Source organism: Dermacentor andersoni, chromosome 9 (assembly GCF_023375885.2).
Source record: "Dermacentor andersoni chromosome 9, qqDerAnde1_hic_scaffold, whole genome shotgun sequence".
Classification (NCBI taxonomy): Eukaryota; Metazoa; Arthropoda; class Arachnida; order Ixodida; family Ixodidae; genus Dermacentor; species Dermacentor andersoni.
This window is the reverse complement of record NC_092822.1, coordinates 67,407,517-67,425,345: the sequence shown is the minus strand read 5'-3', so window position 1 is coordinate 67,425,345 and position 17,829 is coordinate 67,407,517. Positions and strand designations below refer to the sequence as shown.

Genomic DNA, 17,829 nt, shown 5'->3' with positions numbered 1-17,829 from the left:
CTACATAGACAAACTACTCAGCTCTTTTTTTTTTTCAGGAAAGGGTTTTCTGTCTCTCCCGAGACGAAAAACCGCGCTGGGGAGTTTGACACCGGACTCGGGGTGACGAATAATGATGTGGCAGGTTGGGATCGTCGCAGCTCTGAGTACGCAAATGCGGTACTTCCATAATTCTCCACTTGCGGTGCTAGCTGGCGAGGCGTTCTCGCCTTCGCTAGAAGGCGAGGCGGCGTAACATGAAACGCGTGATGAAGAAAAGAAAAGAGTAAGCGCGCCGAGGAATACGAAAGCGGGGAAACTCGGCGCGTGAGTGAGTGACTGACTGACTGATTGGTCGAGTCCGCTGTGCGCGAGGGAATCCTCTTTTCTGCGTCCTTGCGGATTTTTCTTTTTTCTTTTTTTCGTGTCGCATGTAAGTGCACAGCGCGCGAGCGAGAGTCCCTTGCGCAACCCCGGGGGCCGGGCCCGCGTGGAGCGTAAACGAGGAGTGACTGCTCGCCTTGAAGGGACCCGTATATAACGGCGTCCCTACCGGCGACCAGGCACACGCACCGATCCTCGTACGGAGCTTCTCATCTTGGGCAGCCGCAGTCGGAGCACCGCCAATCCAGTCACCATGATCAAGCTTCTGGTTAGTACATGCGGAGGTCCTTCTTTGTGCTTTACGTTCTCCCACCGAGTTTCCGTCTTTAGTTATAGTGCAGGGGAGATTTGATCCTTCTTCTGGCAACTGTAAGCTGAGGTATGGAGACCCTAAAGTTTCGAGTGCGTGAAAAAGCCTGGGAACTATTTCTAGCAGTCCTTGCTTAAGGGTGCATAAGCACTTTCGCAGGAGGTAAACTGTGCACAGCAAACTCACGTTATCAGCCTTGCATTTCCAGTAGTGCCTCCGCGCAGTCCAGTGCGAGCATACGCAAGAGCGATTTTCGGGTAGTTCCGAGGGCTCTCTAGCTTGCCCAGCATATGGACAAGTGGTAGTTTCGTATTTGTATACAATCGCGAAGCTTGAGAAAGACCTCGGTGACTCTCTGTGTCCGTCTTCCTTCTGAGCAGTCCTTAGTGTTCACATTCGCCCTTTGCGAAGCGCTGTGACTTTCAGAGAAGGTTCAGTCACATGCTGCTAGTGCAGCCGCACACCTTGCTGAAGGTTTGACGGATAGCCGTGCTAGCTGCACCTTGGTGCCAGCGACAGCAAATTAGGCAGCTCATTATTGTGTTCATAAGATGTCCAAACCACTCTGGTGGTCAATACTAAGCCCTAGTGGACTATAGCCCCACTTAGGGAGCTCTCATGTGGTCACGGCACGCTCACTGCCGGCTGTATTACGTACCTATACATAAATAAAGAAAAGAAGTGAAAGAAAGCCTATGAATGCTGTGCACACATTCATGTTGGCCGCGTAGCGCGTTTCAGTGACTAGACAAACTTTCTGTTTCTTCTTGCAGATCCTCCTCGCCGTACTGGCCCTCTTTGCCGTCTCCTACACTACTGCAGCGCCGCAGTACGTTCTCTCGTACGGCTACCCGTACCACTATGGCTACTACGGTGCCTACTACCCTCACGCCTACTACTACGGGCGCTGAGCCAGCACCGAAGCGAGGGCAGCAACAGTCCGCGGTGAGCGAAGATCGAACCTTTCACTAGACTGTTTGCTATGTGGATCTTGGAATATCAGGCACTGGATAATAGAAGTGCCTAAGCATACGTGAGCCATTGTAATGAATGAAAGCGCAAGGGAAACAAACTGATGGTAATTTTTTAGGAGTTACGAGTGTAAGGTTGAGGCTCACATTTCTGAGAAAAGCTTTTGTTATCCGGTAGCGATCCCAGATAACCCATGTTGTTTCACGGCGTATCGAGGCCAAGTGGGTGTTTGACTTGGCTGTACAGTTATATTTAGCATGTGATTGATCCCTCATCCCATTGAGCTATCTCACTGAGCTTAGGCAATTCTTTATCTTTCGGCGATAATACTGAAGGAGCTATAACGTGCGAACATTGAGCTCAAATAACCTTTTTCCTAAGCGAAAGAGCTTTCGATTTGTTATCGCTACATTAGAGAAGATCAGTACAAACAATGATGATTAACATCGTATCTAAGTATAAGTATCGCAAGAAGTGCAACACTTCTCTGACAAGAGCATGCAAATAGCTATATCTAAGTGACCGTAGCGTGGTACCCTACTGAGATGCGATGTCGCTAGTTCCTTAAAAAGAATGCTGAAGGACTCTTGAAACCATTTTATTTACTGTGTTCTTTCTTGCCTTCAAAACTTTACAGGCGATTTCTGCGAAAAGGAACCGAAATTGCTAACGCACTCATCCACTGCCATTTGTCTGACTTCTCAAGAACTGCGTTGTCACATATCAGCAAGTGAAACCTGGAGCCGCACTTAGTCACCTGGGCTGCCCTGCGCAATCCAACGATGTCCGCTGTTCTAACATCGGGTCTTCATTCTGCGATCTTGGTTCTGAATTAAAATTGTTCTGACCAGATTTCCAGTATTCAGGATTGTTCATTCCGGAGCCAACTGAACCAACCACCGCGGCTCAGTGGCCACGGCGTCCAGCTGCTTGTGTTAGAGGTAGTGGGTTCGATTCCTATAGCCCCACCGGCAGCATTCTGATGCCGGCATAACGTATAAACGCTTGTCTACTCAGCTTAGGTGCATGCGAAAGAATTAAAGGTGTTCAAACGTCATCTGCACATCTACACTACGGCGTTTATCTTAGACTTTTTGTTGCTTTGAGACGTTAAACTCCATCAATAAATCAGCACACTGCACACGTGAAAGGCTGTTTCACTGGCACTTTTATTTTTCTTATGATCAGCATGACAAACAGACGATTCATTGAAATCTTGCAAGTTTAATGCGTTGTTAGGCTTTTTCTCATCAACAGCATTATCTACAGACAATGCTTATCATAAAGCGTACGGGCTAACACGGTGTTTTTTGCGTTCCCCATTGAAGCCCTTGCCCTGAAGAGAGTTTATTCACCAAAAACTCACGTAGGGGCAGCCAATTTCCAGAAATGTGCGAATTCACTTTCGCTGGGGTATTTTACTAACAGGTTGCCCATATCATAGGGGACCAACTATTTGGATCCGTGCAAAGAAATTGAATAATATGCTCAAGGTGTGCTTTATAAAAGAGTTTTGGAAAACAGTCTCCAGGGTGGTGCTTCATTCGTGGTGCTTGTATTTTGCCATGTAGTAGGTCCTCTGATTTTTACTCTTTTTGTGAGCAATAATATTTCTTAAGTGGTTCGGCTTTTTTCAAGCACAATTGACATAATATAGTGTTTTTGTATATGATGCACTCTTCAAAGTCAAAGTGTGGAGTTCACATTTATGGCTAAACAAAGATCACACGAAAAATTTAAATGTTTAATACGCTCTGCAACCGGATGTTTATATGACGTGCAGGATGCAAGAAATCAACTAAAACTAAATTTTCAGTTGACAGAATGAATTGACGAAAGAAGAGCATGACACAGGATTCCGTGCGGCCCACTTCATAGAGCTTGACGAGGAGAGAAAATTTAGGCTAGCGATTAGACAGCCTATGACTGGGTGGATTCCTCACAGAAGAGCTGTCCATTTGACGTGTTCGCAAATCACAACGGCCTTCTAAGTCTTCTCATGATTTTTTTCACACTTCGCCGGCTTTCTTGATAGTCCTGAAACGAGAACTATGACTACAAACAACCTCACTAAAACAATTGCGTAGGGTATCCACGAACAACTCTACAGCTTTCTCAAGTGCTACTTAATATGGCTTTAGCGAGTACTCAAAATTGTTGGATAACGAATCGAATACTGACCTTTGTGACTCTGTCCTTGAATACAATAGCCACGCTTCGCAGGTCGCAAAAGTTTTCGCGTTGGTTTCGAAGACTTCACACAATCATGTGTACAGGATAAAGCACGAAACTCAAGCAATAGATGCGATAACTTTGTTCGCGGCCGCATGCCATATAAGACATGAAACAGTTCGAAGTGCATGCACGTTGTTGATCAAGAATCGAGACTTAGATAAACCACTGGACCATTCGCACTGCAATTTCGCTCACAGAATAAAGCACGAAACTCAAGCAAAAGATGCGATAACTTTGTTCGTGGCCACATGCCATATAAGACATGAAACAGTTCGAAGTGCGTGCACGTTGTTGATCAAGAATCGACACTTAGATAAACCACTAGACCATTCGCACTGCAATTTCGCCCAGACCTAGCATCCGGCAATGGACTTTGCTTTGCGCAGTGTTTATCGGTACTGCACGTGTCTGCATGAATCGGAAATACACATAGTCTGAATGTTAGTTAAGATAATAGTGGCAACGATCCTTATCAATCCAACCAAGGCAGACATGTGCATTTGGCGACCGACTATCGCCGCAAAGTTCGCGTATTTTCGATTTTGTATCGATGATACACAGCACTTTAATCTGAGTCGAGAGTTTGACGCCGTCTCTTGCGATCGGTAACAGTCCTGATGATTCTCTACAGACTGCGGATCAATCATCATTTTGAACAAAGCCGTTGTGTGGGAGTCGAATGTGTGTCTGTGTTTGTCATGTCTTGTCAATAAAAACCCGAGGACACCTAAGCACTTCTTATGTGTTGGGAAAGCGAAAGCATTAATCTCCAATTGAACGCCACTGAGCGGTCCTTCGACTTAACTCTTCACGGGCGAGTGCGTCGCGAGGCTTGGCAATCGCCTCCTAGATAGCACAATACCGGTGCGCTTCGAGCCGTAGCATCCTTCTACATTGTCCGACTGCCACAGAATCTAATGGGTACGCTCCCGAGTAAGCCGCGATGATTTTGACGTCATCGATTTCGTCATGCCGGACTTGGCAATGTAAATTTCGGTTCAAGTAGCATGATCGCATGAGTGCGCAGGTCTGCAGTCAAGGAGGCGCTGGCTTAACCCAATGTTGAAAACACTCGGCTTCTGAGCATGGGGTCGTAGGTTCGAAACTCATAGCCGGTAACGTTTTTCCTTTCGGATTTATTCTATTTTATATACATTAATTTCTTTACAGCGATTACCGAGGTGGAGTTAGAACGCAGACGAGAGCTTGCGCGGACAAGGAACGTGCGGATAACGCAAGCTTCCGAAAGTGAGGCTGACGTGGCGTCGCGGAGATGCCCTCTCCCCTCACGGAAAGCCTGGCGCGCCGGCGCGGTGGCAGCTGTTCCCTTTCGCCCGCTCTGCCTCGTCGAGGCGCGCACGTGACTTGTCGCAGCAGCCAATGAGAATTTAGGTGCCGTTTCCCTGCTACAGGCGCCGGCTTTCTCCCTGAATGGGCCATTTTGATGATATTGCATCAAAAAAATTTAGTTGAGCTGAAGCGTAGTGCTCCGGCAGCAACTGGGTATTTCGCGACCCGACGCAAAGGATAACTCACAATCGCGGCCAAATCTCGACGCGCGATGAAGAGGCGAGCGGGGAGGCAGCGCGGCAGGGAAGTGGGGGCCGGGGCGGCTTTGACTCTGCGAAGAACCGCGTAGTTCGCGAGGCCACGCGCAGTGTTGAAAGGAATGTGCAGAAGGCTCATACCCTTGTGCGCGCTGTGTTCTCGCCGCTCTCGCGTTGAAGCGAGAAAGCACAAAGGCCGCTTAGCTCGCTGCTGCTGCAGCGCTTGCTCGAGCCAGGCTTTTGACAGCGAGTGCCCGCGCTCATCGAGTGGGATGTGTTCATGTTTGCTTGTGTGCGCTTACATCATGCTCGTTAATTCGGATAGTAAGCGAATGTTTCAAAGTTTATACGGCCGATAAGACTACTAGCCTTACTTCCTTACAGCTGTCTACTACTTTTCTAGCGCAATCGATGCTTTTCCTTCCGGCCAAAAATGCCTTAGGTAATTAATTAATTAATTAATTAATTAATTAATTAAAGCAAGTGCTCTCAAGGACATGAGGCATGTCAAAGAGAGGAGTGGGAGTGTGAACAACAAAAGAAAAGTGAAGCACAAGACCATGGTACACTTCACTGCAAAACTTCTTCAGTTGCAGACTTGAAGGATGTAGTTGCTGCCAGGGAGACGATGGATGTAGGCAGGTGATTATAGTCGACCCTGGCCTTTGGCACAAAGGATTTGTAATAACGTTTAGCATGGTAATTTGGCGCGTCAACGTCGAGATCATGGTGAACGGACGATGATACGTAATGAGGGACGGAGAAAAGAGTTTCATTCAGGTAATACATTTTGTGAAATGTGTACAGTCGGGCTAGGTGGCATCGTTCAGAAAGTTCAGGAAGATCTCAACTTTCTTTATTTTTTTTTTCATTTGCGGAACATTGGATTGGCGCAAATAATTACAAAGAATGAAGCATGCAGAACAATTTTGACGTGATTCAAGGGACGTGATTAGGAATTTAGTTCGGGGATCTCAGATAGACGAGGCATATTGTATTTTGGATCGGTCTAAAGTGCTGTATAGGAACAGTCTCAATGTCACTGGGGCTTGGAAAAGTTGCCCCGAAGGAAGCCAAGCGTGCATTTGGGGTTGATATTGCATTGCACATGCAAATTCTAGGAAAAATCATTAGTGATGTGAACGCCTGGGTGCCTGTACGAAGTCACCGAAGTTAGAAGCGAACCATTAATACTGTAGGAACTCTTACGGCAGGCGCCCGCCATATTCTCAAAAACAACTTCATTGCGAAGCACCCGTTGTCCTCGTGAGCCTATATTATTGCCTGTTGTGACCCCAGAAATGCATGCATGGACTCCGCCGCTCTCAGAGTGGCGTGCAAGATTCCGCAGGAATAACCGAACGAACGAATCTGTGCGACGGCGCCTCCTTGGCGAGCTCCCCCCACCCCCTATGCCACGTGCAATATGCATGTGGTATGTGAAGGAAACTGGCCAAAGTCATTCTCTGCATGCCACATACGATATGTGGAATGTTGAGAAAGACGAAAATATCGCGCGGATAGAAGAAGTCCCCGCCGAATCGTTCCAGTTTTACCTATAATTAAGGTGGCCTGCCCTGTTTTCAAAGCTTCTGCTCTTTGTGCATCGTGACACAATGACGAAGATGAAGCTGACAGCTAGGAGGCGGCCTAACAGCAACGACGGCCCAATAAACTGCATTGGCTTCACTATTAAGACGACAGTCGTCGTCATGACGGAAATGACGGAAAGACTGACGCAGCAAGCCCAGTCTCGAACATATAACTGCGGTTGTAGTAAAAACGATAAATATTAGAAGACGGTACAGTGAGGGGGGGGGGGGATCATGAGCTACCTCACGGTAAAATCGAAGAAACACACGAAAGAAAGCTTTAATGCGGAGAAATATTTTCCATGACAAAATGTTTAGCAGACAAAAGTTCATGCGAAGCATTACGCGAATTTAGCAGCACGAGACACCGGTACGCGTCGATCTGGTGGGTCCCTAGCGCCTGAGACGCGCGTTGTAGTTTTCCGATTGCATTGTGTTACTTTAAGACGTCTAAAGAAAACGAGCAAACGAGCGAAAGAACGAACAAGTGAACGCTCAAGCAAGAGAAGGAATGAAAGAGCGAACGTTTTTCGTGACCGAACAGCTCCACTACTGCATCTTAACTTTAGACACATCAAAGCTTACGCCCAATAGCAGGCGACGCCGGAATACAATGCCCACAAAGCGAAACTGAGCGTGGACACCGCTCCCACTCAACAGGCTTGGCTGGTTCTTGCCCATCAAGCCGCGAGCGGCCGCCAACTGAAGCGTCAGCTACTTTTCATTCTCGACGCCAGATGGCGATAGTTGTCTGCTCGTTGAAAAGGCGAAGCCACATCGACATCAACATCACGACCATCGACACGCGAAAAAGACGAGAGGCAAAAAACTGACTCTCGACTCAGGGGAAAAAAAAAATGCTTCGAATTAAAAATCAAGCATTGGAAGAGGCAGTTGGAAACTAGCTACATAATCAGGGCACCAGAGAAACTCGAGTGAACTTTACCGCATCCACGAGAAAGCCAGGCTGCCGCCTTTATGCAGAAATGAGGACAAAACTATTTATTACCATGGAAAACTGAGAAGTTGCCTTGAACCATTGCGTTCTAGATAGTTACCCAGCATCGGTGTAAGGGGACATGAAAGAAAAGGAGATTGGAAAATGACAATGATAGACGTAGTTACGGAAAAGACGTGAAAGTGGGGTGTGTAATTCTGGGTCAAGCTTGAAGGACCTTGCGAGATTTGTCCGGGGGCAAAGTTTCAGGACGATTAAATAAAAGGGTTAAATGATATTGCGCGACAAAAAACGACACGGATGTGAGAGAAGACGACACACCAAGCGCAATATCATTTAAGTAATGGATTACCAACTTGCCCGGAATGCTGCTCTCATATAAAAGGGGACAGGACAAAAGAGGGCGAGGTACTGCATACTGCATATTTGAGAATACGCGTTTCCAGTGTTTTCGTATTTCTAACATGCAGACCGTTTTCGTTCGTCGAGCGATTATAGACTTTAGAGATCCTCGACGACGCATACACTTTTAATTCATTTTTATACGAAAGTATTACTATAGTGGTTCCTTACTGGCGCAGTTTTTTTCTTCATAGTATTCGTTAAAGGTTCTCTTTTATTACGTATACATTTTAAAGGACGCCCCATTAAATTTTTATCCCTTGGAATTAGGAGCGTCAAAGTGGGGCAAAGAGCAAATATATATATATATATATATATATATATATATATATATATATATATATATATATATATATATATATATATATATTCATTTATTTTAATCGTGACCATATAAGGGAAACTAAGAATGAAGAAATATGTAAAGCATAAAGCACCTGGAAATTAGATGTGGCTCAAACTGAAGAGTATACAATAATGAAGACAAGGAAAATGAAAGTGGACAATGCGACAACTTGCTGCCGGTGGGAGCCGAACTCTCTACCTCTGCATTACGCGTGCGTTGCACTACCACTCGTGCTACAGTGACGGCTGTCAATCCGTCCACTAACTTGGGTATTTATGTTTACTAAATGCAGCCCTTGGAGCGTTAGCCAGCGCCACTCAGAGCCATATGGTCGGCGATCCATTTTTGCCCGATGGCGTCACGTAACGCGTGAATTTAGAAGAGCAGGTATGTGGCTAAAAAAAACCAGTGGCATTGAATCCACGCTGTGACGGTGGTTGACAAACGAAGCTGTGGTATCGTCTGATTCGATAGACCAATGTGACGTAGCCTTGAACGATTCAGCAATGCACTACATGAAATTATTGACAGCAAAACAATTAAATGCACTGTGTACCAAGAGCATATTTCTTTGAAGTGATATTGATAATTGTCGCCGCTGATCGCGTTCACGGTTCTCTTCGGGAGTCCTAACTATGGGTGGCCTTCCCGTAGCGCCATCACAACACAAATAAAATCAATTTCTAGGCGGGTTCTTCTTTCACATAAGAAAGTGTAGTGACGTCACTCCCTGCTCCGTATGCTACAGTTGCCGCTTCCCGGCCACTGCAGCTTATGCAACGGTAATCTTTATCGGGAAACGCTGCCGTTTCATTACCTAGGCTGGCGCACGTTACGATATACATACGCATTTGCGGCGCTACATAGAGTTTTCGGCGTGCGAACAACCCAGGCATGATTTGTTTTGCTCTGTTATTTCGCAGTATAGTTAGGATCTTGAATATCGGAGATGATCATATAAAGCCAACAGATAACGAAACAAGGAAAGCATCGCAGAAATTAGCTGCGGTTGAAATGGAAATGCAGAAAGTAAACAGAAATGAAAGTGCACGAAACGACAACTTTCTGCAGATAACTTGCAACGCGTGCGCTATGCGGAGGTTCTGGGTTCGGATGCCACCCACGGCAATCTATCTTTTCGTCCACTTTAATTTCCCTTTTCTTCATTATTTTCTACATTTGAATCGCAACTGCAGCTAATTTCCCTGATGATTTCTTTGGTTTCATTGTCTTTTGGTGTTATAGTGTTACATGGATATTGCGCCTTCCGTGTATTGAGTTTTCAGTCTTCAATACATCATTCGCGTAACAATACGGTCATGTTTAACAACAAATCACGTCGTTCAGTTTCCCTTCTTCTCTCGTATATATATATACTCATTGTGCACAAACATTGACTGATCGCGCACCATAAAAACCGCGAGGAGAGTCAACATGAGACACTAGGTGTGTCCTGGCTGCTGTATTGCCGAGCAGATAACACGGATCACCTGTTCCGTCACTTCATCAAACTCGATTTTGATAAGATAATGAAATTTTTTTGGCATAGAATGGTCTCGAATGACGCTTAGGCGGGCCAACACAGGGTGAGTGAAAAAACCTTATACTTGCACTTGAAAAGGCTGAAGAAGATGGTGATGACGACCAAAAAACAAGGTTGGGTTCACGGGAACGTTTCGCCTGAAACAACCGATGCACATTTTCTGCCGAAATCTGCCCCTGAGAGCGTAGACATCGTCAACATATAGAGTATCGGTGCATATCAAGATAATAAAATTTCCAGCAAACTATCAGACTGCAAAAACAAAAAAGTTGCCAAACCTGAAATGAGCCATTGTGTTAACAATTAGAAAAATGCCGCGGCTGTTATAATTTTTTAGGAAGGTCAAGAAATCTCATGTGCTGTCTCCGCGAAGCGATCGATTCAATAGTAACATTCAGAGAATCTCTCATATGTTTCAAAAAGGAATCTCCAGCAAATACGGTTACAAAAATATGAGGATTCCATTGCAACGATATGGCTATACGGCGCTCTTGCACGCAGCGCAAGTGCCCTGTCTGATTGTCCTTCCTCTCAGTCTATGCTACTTAAGTCTTAATCAGCCCGCACGGTCGCTCAGTGGCTGTAGTGTTCTTCTGATAAGAACAAGGCCGCGGGTTTGATTCCTGGCTGTGGAGACGGCGTTTTAATAGAGGTGGAGTACTAAAACGTTCGTGTACCGTGAATTGGGTGCACCATGACGAACCCCGTGTATTCAAAATAACTTCGGCGTCCATCACTTTACAGGTTCGGGACTATTACCCCTCCACTCCCCCCTCCCTAATTTTAAAGCGGTAGCTTTCTTTACTTAATTCACCCATTGTGGACAGACGTCGGCTGATCTCGCACCATAAAAACAAAGTCAACTTGAGACGCTAGGTGTGTCCTGGCTGCTGTGTTGCCGAGCAGATAACACGTATCACCTGGTATTTGTCCCTAGAACAGACAACTTGCGGCTGGGTGCTGCCTGGCCTAGTAGACAACTGGATTCATTGGGTCACTTAGACCCGAACAGACAACTTCTGCACCGCGTATGCGACCAATTTTGGCTAATTACCCATACTGGATTTTCTGAAGATGTTCAAAGGTAACAGAATTAAGGGGTATTCAACCTTAAGTAGGTCTCGTGGTTCAAGGACGGCATGAGATGTAAGCTATCGCTGACTGTGACAATCATCTTCGACAGTTCCTTCCACAATTCTTTTCTTGAAATTCTTGATTATTACACCCTTTTCTAGTTCTAGAAGTCACACTGTGACCCGCAGAAGTCGCGTGCTTGTTGCGTGGCTGGGCACGTGACTTGAGACTTGAGTTTGAAGGTAAACCAAGATGTCAGCAGCTGTATCTTTCTCAAACCTTTCTTTAGTCCACCTTATTCCCAGAGCTAGCGCTACCTTTCCTCCTCAAGGTCTTTGTAGCATATAGGTCAATGGGCTGAAGCAAAACACTTTTTGAATTAGCAGCTTGTCATCCCTCGCATTACAAGATCCGCGATTCGCCGTTTTGCACCCGAATTTCAAAGGCGAAAGGCGTAAGAGGCTGGATGCATGGATGCGGGGGAGGTTCGGAGACTTGTGTCAGCGTGAGTGCGGTGTATTTGCATTTTTCTCCGCTTCTAGTGCTAGCGACACGTTCGCCACTTATGCGGGAAAGCCAGGCTAGCCAAGTCCGCTCGCAAGCGAATCCTATTTTCTGCGTCCTTGCGGTTTCTTTTTCGTGTCACGTGCAAGCGCTGAGCGTACGAGTGAGGCTCTTGCACAAGCGCGATTCTAGGGCCGGCCCAGTGTGGAGCGCGAACGAGGAGGGGACTTTGCCTTGACGGGTACACGTATATAACGGCGTCTGTGCCGAAGACCAGGCACACACACACCGATCCTTGCGCTCAGCAGCAGCAGCAGCAGCAGCAGTCGGAGCCTCAGCGACCCAGCAATCATGATCAAGCTCCTGGTCAGTATTCGGAAACACTTCCTCGGCCTTGTCCTTGCTGGTGTTAGCTTCACTTTTTGAAAGCGCCAAAGTTTCGACCCCGTAACTCTATTGTCATAGAACCGCTCTAGACCCGAGCTCCGTTGGTCCTGCCTATTGGTAATAATGTGCTAAATTCGAGTCCTACTCGTCCAGGCGACCTGTGGCAATGGACTATGGCGCTCTGTGCTGCTGGCTCGATGTCGTGGTTTTGATTCCCAGGCAGCAGCTGCCGCGTTCCGAGAGATGTGGCATGCACTAAAGTATTTTGACGTCAGAAAGGTGCACTATGTGCTGAACGTGTTCCATTGCAGCCCGCCGACAGCTATGTACCAGTTATGCAGCCCATTGCTTGCCATACTATGGAACATCACATTAACTCAGTACATGCGAAATGATTGCTCAGGATAAATCGAAAGCGTTCTCGCTGTTTAGCAAGAAGTTATGCTTATTGTTACACTGGTCGTAAACATGACTAAACTCCTTTTCAGTGGGCGGTCAGGAGCACTCGGAAATTCTCTAAGCGGGGTCGGTATTGCGACAAAATTGTTCAAGCGATTCCTAATGTTCTTGCTCGATCACTAAGCACCACTAAGCACCACTAAGCACCACTAAGCACCACTAAGCACCAAAACTAAGACAGAAGAGCTTAGTACTTCTCAAGCCACACACCATGTCTTAGGTTCGGAGGAAAGCCGAGGTCATTGCACGTCGATGGCCTCCTGTAGCCAAAACGACCGCGTATTGTCGTGTTTTCGCAGGAGTATGACGATATTCTCGCTCTACAATCCAATCAACAGTGCGCTTTAGCACGGCGTTGTTGCGCGCCCGCATGTGACTCCGGCGCTAAGTGGTGCCTGTAATACGACTTTCGTTAACGGAAAGGTTTTGAAAGAATGCCATTGGTGGAATACCGCTTGCCCTAATGCGGCGTAATGCGACTCGGTGATTCGGCAAACCCTCTCTCATTCTCCTTGCAGATCCTCCTCGCCGTACTGGCCCTCTTCGCCGTCTCCTACACTACTGCAGCGCCGCAGTACCTTCTCCCGTACGCCTACCCGTACCACTATGGCTACTACGGCGCCTACTACCCGCACGCCTACTACTACGGGCGCTGAGCCAGCATCGAAGCGAGGGTAGCGACAGCTCGCGGTGAGCGAATGTCGGACCTCATTATCAAACCATTCCATCCAGGAGACGAATTAGGGCATATTAAACTCAAGCGCCAGAGCAGCCTGGAATAGCGGTAGAAAATGGTAGTATAAGGGAATCGTAGGTATCTTCTAGTAGTCGAGGTCAGCAGTGCTATCCTTCGTCATAGTTGCGACAATGGCTTCCGGTAACAGGTAACAGATGAAGGTTGCATGGGGCGTTCGTGAGTGACTAGAAGTGAAATTTATTCGAATGAAAGACCACCGTTAGAAGCTTTCAACAACTCAGTGTAAGCATGTATCGCTGCATGATTCTATATGCACAAAGCATTGCAGTAATTTTAGGTCGTACTTCATATTTGAGCTTGAAGCCTTCTTGTAACTGACCATATTCGAAATAACACTTTGAAACGCAGGAGTGCACATTTGTACTTCATCAGACGTGTTTAATATAGGATAGCACGTATAAATGTTGTATACTACGTTCTATACTTAGCGCCTTAACATGAGTTGTGGCTTCGTGTGGTTCTTTCTTACGCAAGGCTTTATTGTATTGAGAAAATGAAGTAGCAGAGTAAACACGGAGTTCGAAGAATCTTCGCGGTGACCGAAATAGTCAATGACTAACTACCCCGAATCCATGTATGTTACGCACCACATGCTGGTTTACGGTGTTGTGAACCAAAGTTTGCTTTCGTACTTAAAGAAGACGTGATAATGATAAATAACATGGTATCCCAGCGAAAGGACCGAAGAGAACAGGCACTGAAAATAGTATCAAGCTTGATCTAAGCCATCTATCGAGGCATCTATGTATACCATGTATGACATTCCGAATAGTAGAAGGCGCAAGTCTTCGGAGACGTACTGTAGAGGAGACTTTTCATACCTTGCCTTGACCAGTGCTGTGTTGCTGTTTTCAAATGTTGCAGGCGACTTCCTCGAAAGCAACTGAGACTTCTTAACACACTCCTTCACTGCTATGGGCATTTATCGTGATCACCACCAAGCCGCACTAAGTCACTTCTGCTGTCCTGCGAACTCCAATGAAGCCCGCTGTTTTAACATCGACTCTTCGTCAATCTTGGATCTTGGTTTGGAATTAAAACAGTTCTAACCAGACTGAACAGACTCCTGCTCCAGTTATCGTATTTTTAAAGGAAAACACCGGTCGCACGCTAAATTACACTTCTTTTTGGCAAATACAAAAGCAGTCAGGACCTCAGGCGGTGCACCTAGAAAGGAGAGGGTTGTGCTGCGGGATATTTTTTCTCGTCTGACAGCTTCCACGCACTTGTAAGGCGTATCGGTGGCCTGTCATTAAACCCTTTCCATACTTGCAATAATTCATTTCCTTTCCGTAATTTGTGTACAGCGTAGAACCAGCACAAGCACTTTTGACAGCTGTTTGTTGGCAGCCAGCGTAAAGCTCATCCTCTCGTAACCTCTAAACACCTCGAGTAATAAGAGAGTTCTAGCTGGCAGTTGTTGCCTGTATAATTTGGATTGCTGCGCTCAGCCATGGGTCGAGAACTTCTGGAATCGGTGCTTTCTTGCGCCCTTTCTTTCTGGTATTTCAGCCTTTTCTTGTTTTAAGAATTTCTTGACTATCCCAAGACTACATTATCTTTCATTGAGTTCTTAAGCGCAATATGCCAGTTCGTGTTGAAATTGCAATCTATCTGAGTTACGGTAAAGCGTAATGGAATGTCCTTTCTGCTGTTACATTACCTAGGATGACATTCCGAATATACGTATTTGTGGCGTTAAGCAGATAATTTTTGGCGTACAAAAAACCTAGGCACCGTGTGCCTTTATCTGTTATTTCACAGGATTATTAGGGCCTTGAATATAGCAGGCCTCTCTGTTAAACGCAGGCCTTACTGCTAAAGCAGGGAAGTTAAGCTTCACCGCTTAAACTATCTTTTCCAAACACCTTCATGCTTAAACCGCCGCTGTTGTTACTACAGCAGAATGGTGCTCAATACAGCAGTAAAGAAAGAACACACGTATGAGAAATTCATGTTTACTTGCTTACGTTGCGGCCGTGGCTCAGCCTTCGTCAAAATGGTATGGCTTTCGTCTTCGCTCATCGTAGCCGAAACATAAGCAAGTAAACGCGCCTTTTTTCTATGTGTACTCCAGCTTTCTAAATTTCGTGCATACCGGACCTACAGAGCATTCTGTTTGAAATTATATATGTATATGTTGTAGTGAAGTGGGGGGAGGAGGGGAATGCTCGGCGCTGCATCCACATTGCCAGTTCTCCGGGGAGGAGCGACCTTGAAATTAACTGGGCTGCTCTGACTGAAATGCTGCCGACACTGCCCGCAGCTCTCGTGTCCGGTTCCTTGCTTGATTTAGATTTTCATAGAGGTTGCTGCGTTTTTAGACCACCCTGGAATTACGCAGCCGGACTCCGCCATCCGTCATGCCTGACGATGCCAGCCAGACGTCCGCCCCGGTTTAGCCAGCCATCGTATGTGCTGGCGCCCAGCGTCAGCGAGATCCTGACATCTTCAGCGGCACCTTTGAGAAAGACGTTGAAAACTGGCTGGGATAGTATGAAAGAGCGAGCAACGTCAATAAATGGGACGATCCATTGAAGCTGAACAACGCGATCTTCTATTTATAGGGGTCGCCAGCTGTGGTTTGAAAAGCACAAAGCCGATCTCCGCACGTGGGCTAGCTTCAAAACCAGCATCGCAGAAGTTTTCGGCCGCCCAGGCGTGCGCAAGCTTCGTGCTGAACAACGCCTACGGCGCTGATACCAGCAAACTGGTGAAACGTTCACCAGCTATATTGGCGGCGAGGAGTTACGGAGTCGCCATCTTTCGGAAGCGCCTTGCTGGCGTAGTATGAGGGATCACGTGACACGTTCCTCATAGGTTTGGCTGTCAGCGCTCACTGAAAACACAACGCGCGAGCTCTCCCGGACATTTTTGTAAGTACTTTCGAAACGAGAGAAGTTTTCTACTGTCTAAATAATAATCTTGGTCAAACTGGAAGCACAGAATCGTTTACAGACGCCATTTCTTTACCGAATACGTACAGTGCACGCCACTGTGCGCGGTCGCCGCGATGGAGTCTCCCGAACCGGCTTCTTGCGTGAAAGGTAGGCAAACGCTGAGAGTAAACTATAGTGGGCTGTCTGTATAACCAAATGGGGCATAACAGAATGAAGCCTCAATGCAGCGATCGCACGGGTTCGCAGCGACCGACTGCGCGTCTGCATGCATGTCCACGCACAATGTTTTGCTTTCGCTGTTTTCGCACCGTGCCATGAGCTTTAGGCCGCAGAATATGAGCATTTGACAGTATACAAGCAACCATTGTTGCGTGGGCGCTATCAGAGCTGTTCAAAATAATTCCATTGTAGAGACTTCGACGCCTACAGGGACTGTGATGTGCCGTCGCGACGATTCAATCTTTCTTTTTCTTCTAAATTCTTGGACGTTTCCATATTATTTCTCGAGTTGCGTCGCACTGTATGTTTATCGGTGTTCTCAGCGTGCGATTCCCGCTGCTTCTTTTTTTGTAATCCAGTGCATTAATTCATAACACGTACAAACATGACCATATGCCATGCCTTTTTTAATGTGCGTCTTAGCGCTCTCTTTCCATTCCAGTGAACTTGCCAGTATCTATAGCATCGACAAGTTCATAGACCAAACCGTCATGACATTAGTCGGGCAGCGGACTCGGGCGAGCGTCTCAGCGCGCGTTTTCCGAACATCGCAGACCCGGCGCCGTAGCAGAAATCTTCCTCGCGTCTGTGCTTGCTGCATACCCGAGTTGTAGCCGATGACTGTTTGCCGGTTTTATGTTTCGCGAGCCAAGCTTCACGCAGCTTCTTGTCCTGCGGCTACGTGTGAATAAGGCTGACACCGGGCTCCGTTGCGTATATACGTGCGGCACTGCGGCACCGAGCAGTAGCCTACCATGTTGCGCGCCTTCAAAGGCAGCCACTACCTATTCTAGTGCTTTCAAGCGTTGTAAAGAAGAAACTCGAAGCGGGAAAATCTCGCCACTAAATGAGGACTGCAGCGTACGAGGGAATTTAAACTCTTGTTTTCAGCTCGCTTCGGCGCTCTCGAAGCAGCCGACGCGGCCGCTATGTCCACGTGATCCCTAATAGCACGTCACGCCGACGGTGGCGCCAGCTTTTCCAGTGGTGGAGCTCGAGGCCAATAGAGGACGTCATCGACCTCTGCTGGCGTGTCAACCCAACAATGGCGGAGGAGGACAAGGTGTATCATATCATGAAGGGAATTTCCGACGATGCCTTTCATATGTTGCGGTCAAAAAACCGTGGCACTGTTTGTCAAGTCACTGAGCTTTGCCAGGGTTTCGACGAGCTCCGCCAACAGCGTCTTGTCACGCGACGCCCACCTGTCGCACAATATTGCCGTCGCTGCGCAGCATCTTGACCCATATGCTTCACCGTG

The 17,829-nt window shown here is 46.9% G+C and overlaps 1 protein-coding gene and 2 long non-coding RNA genes across 3 annotated transcripts in view; 2 read left to right on the top strand and 1 right to left on the bottom strand.

The window, feature by feature from the left end:
- The first annotated feature begins 282 nt into the window (after positions 1-282).
- On the top strand, positions 283-2,497 carry LOC126528201 (uncharacterized). The gene is made up of 3 exons (XR_007598915.3): positions 283-631; positions 1,447-1,618; positions 2,283-2,497. It is a non-coding gene; the product is annotated as an uncharacterized lncRNA (long non-coding RNA).
- Positions 2,498-2,805: 308 nt separating this feature from the next.
- The window catches only part of LOC126528197 (uncharacterized), a 113,963-nt gene continuing 98,939 nt past the window's right edge, over positions 2,806-17,829 (bottom strand). The window contains exon 4 of the transcript XR_011890012.1: positions 2,806-3,682. The gene's annotated coding sequence lies outside the window, so the exon portion shown is untranslated. The remainder of the gene's footprint in view (positions 3,683-17,829) is intronic.
- On the top strand, positions 12,109-14,504 carry LOC129384068 (uncharacterized). Its single transcript, XR_008611828.2, has 3 exons — positions 12,109-12,212; positions 13,211-13,382; positions 14,314-14,504. It is a non-coding gene; the product is annotated as an uncharacterized lncRNA (long non-coding RNA).